Source organism: Gekko japonicus, unplaced genomic scaffold (assembly GCF_001447785.1).
Source record: "Gekko japonicus isolate JY-2015 unplaced genomic scaffold, Gekko_japonicus_V1.1 scaffold541, whole genome shotgun sequence".
Lineage (NCBI taxonomy): Eukaryota > Metazoa > Chordata > Lepidosauria > Squamata > Gekkonidae > Gekko > Gekko japonicus.
Window position 1 is genome coordinate 663,319 of NW_015170907.1, and position 3,136 is coordinate 666,454.

Sequence of the window (3,136 nt, forward strand, 5' to 3'; positions counted from 1 at the left end):
AAGGATGTGATCTCCTCCTCTTAGGTTTTTAGTTTAGTGTGGTTATCTTTCCTTTATCCATAGATGTAGTCCCTTTCCCTCATATTTTCTTTGTAGTTTTTCTAGTCTTATAACAAATAATAAAAATATCCCTCCGGGGATTAAAAAAAAAAAAGATAAAGGAAATTCATAGCCCTTTGTATGTGACATTTTTTTTTAAAGGGGCTGAATTTCAAGTCAGAAAAAAGACAATGCAGCTGTTTTATATGTAAGAGTGTTTGTGTGTGTGTGTGTGTGTGTGTGTGTGAGAGAGAGAGAGAGAGAGAGAGATGTTTCTAGATAAGTCTAGGAGCCAGCTTCATTTCTGTCTATCTGTATTCCAGTTTTCCAAAAAAGAAAAGATCTGTAGAGGTTAATTGCAATGCTGCAACCCATTCCTTAACATTCCACTCTTCAACATAATTACAACAACACTAAAAAGGAAAAGAAACAAGTCTGCATTTTCTACAGCCTGCACAGAGACAAAGCTGCCTGCTGTCTCTTGAGGACCCGTAATCAGCTGCTGGGTGAGGGTTAAGTCATCCATTAGCTGTGCCTGTCTGGAATGCTGGATGATCTCAGTTATCAGCAGGGGAATAAATCACTTTTTGCAGCCGGGTTGCAATATTTTTCTTTCCTCTTTTTTTTTTTTGACAAAGGGAGGAACCCCTCCCCACACACACTCTCATCCTGACCATGCTTTTTATAGTGATGTTTAACTATGCATATTCTTGAGGCAAAGGAGAAGAAGGGCAGGCTATGGGTTCTCCTCTACCTTTCCAACAGTTAAGATCAAAACTATCTTGCAGTTTTTAAAAAGTGCATCGGTCTTCTAGAGACTTCCAAACATGCCGTAGTCCAAGGGGGAATGTACAGAATTGGCCAGGATACAAAAGCTTCCCTGAGCTCCTAAGTATTCATGAAGTGTCACATTACAAGGCTTTAAACTGCAGCTTTCTGCTAATTTCAAATGGTGCCTTTCTCTCCTAGGGATAACAGGTGCCATGTGAAGAAGCAGCAAATAATTGTTCTGTTGTCCCCACATTTAAATACTGTCCATACTAAAATCCTAGCACAGCTAGATTATCTTCCACTAATATACAGACGTAACTAAAGCCTCCATTATTCTTTTTTGTTCAAAGAGACCTCACAGCTCTCAGTAAACAAAAATTAATTGTGCCTAATAATGTGGGAAAGAAGAGTGTGAAAACATTGGGACACAACTAGAATGGGAATAACCTTAAAGTACTCAAACAAATCGTCCAAAACACCCCAGACTCTAAACTACTCCAACCTACTCTACTCCATTCAATTGTGCACAACAAATAACCTAAAACTTGGGACAAACTTGTCAATATTAAGACCTGAGTTTCTTTGAAAAGGAAATAAGGAACTAAACTCCTGCTGGGGGGGGGGGAACCTTTCAAAAACATGTCACATACAACCTCATATTGGTGACCATGTATTTATTTATTTAATTCATTCATAACCCACCTTTCTCCCCAGTGGGGACCCAAAGTGGCTCACATCCTCCCCCTTTCCCCCATTTTATCCTCACAACAACCCTCTGAGGTACGTTAAGCTGAGAGAGTGTGACTGGCAGAAGGTGGCAATGAAGTCTTCCTTCAAATAGGGCTGATTAATTATTGTTGCTGCTGGGAAGCAACACAGCTAGGGTCACCACTCCCTTCTCACACATACAAAAAATGTGGAAATTCAGTCTAGAAGAGCTTCCATTTGATGCTTTTAAGATGTTTTGAGAGTCAAGAAAACCACCAACTCTTCCTTTGTTTGGCCAGAATTCTGGAACACTCCCCCAATAACGCTAGCACTTTCTAAATTCCCTAAGTAAAAATGCCAGATACTTTTAACACTATGTACTTTTGTTCATGTGGATGATTTAATTAACCCACCCCACCCCCCGATAACAGAGCCCACGACAGCAACACCAAGTGTGCTGTAGTGGTTAAATCATCAGACAAGGATCTATTATTTTATTTAAATAATAAATAAATAAAATGAATAAAAGACCCAGGTTCAGATCTCCACTCCGCCACAGAAGCTCACTGGGTGACCTTGGTCCAGTCACTCTCCCTCATCCTGACATATCTCACAGGGCTGTTGTTGCAGGGATTCAATGGAGGAGAGGGAGAACAGTGTTAACATCTGCTTTGGGTCTCTACTGAGGTGAGAAGTAGGCTATAAATAAATAAATAATGGACATCATAGAATCTATAGTTCCTATGTCTCATTTTATCCTCATGCCAGAAGAGAGTGGCTACTGCATAGTTAGCCATTATCTCAGTCCTCCCAAAGGCATTGCACACTCTTATAGCAGGGAGTAGCCAATCAAAACTCATCCCTTTGGGTTTTTTTCTTTTTGAGTAAGACAGAAACATAAACAGTCATGGTGATTCTTCAAAAAGCTTGTCTGAAGAAGCCGTTATTTTAGTTTAATTATTAACACTGTATATTTTCTAAGATAAATCATATTTACATATTCAAGTTAATCTTAACAAGTTGCTAAATAACATCTTCTATCCTCAGTATATAAATGGCAATTACAAAACACACATGATGCTATTTAGCATCTGATTTGCTTAAATAATCAAGGTATTAACCACAAGTTGAAGAGGCAATAGTGTTCGATGACAACAAAAACATTACAGTACTTTTGTGAATGAAGTTTATACATCTATATATCTAATAGCGAAAGGTGCCCCCTGCGTGCGGATACCTAAATCCGCGCATTGGGGGCACCTGGGGGGGAGGGAGATTTTCGTGCACACTTGGGGCAGTCCCCAGGTGTGCACAAAAATCTAAAAACCCGAAAAAAAAGCTATATATCTAATAGCGAAAGGTGCCCCCTGCGTGCGGATACCTAAATCCGCGCATTGGGGGCACCTGGGGGGGGAGGGAGATTTTCGTGCACACTTGGGGCAGTCCCCAGGTGTGCACAAAAATCTAAAAACCCGAAAAAAAAGCTATATATCTAATAGCGAAAGGTGCCCCCTGCGTGCGGATACCTAAATCCGCGCATTGGGGGCACCTGGGGGGGGAGGGAGATTTTCGTGCACACTTGGGGCAGTCCCCAGGTGTGCACAAAAATCTAAAAACC

The 3,136-nt window shown here is 40.7% G+C and overlaps 1 protein-coding gene across 1 annotated transcript in view; it reads right to left on the minus strand.

Annotated features, from left to right (window-relative positions):
- MCC (mutated in colorectal cancers) overlaps positions 1-3,136 on the minus strand; it is a 237,797-nt gene that overhangs the window by 18,312 nt on the left and 216,349 nt on the right. The window lies entirely within an intron of this gene.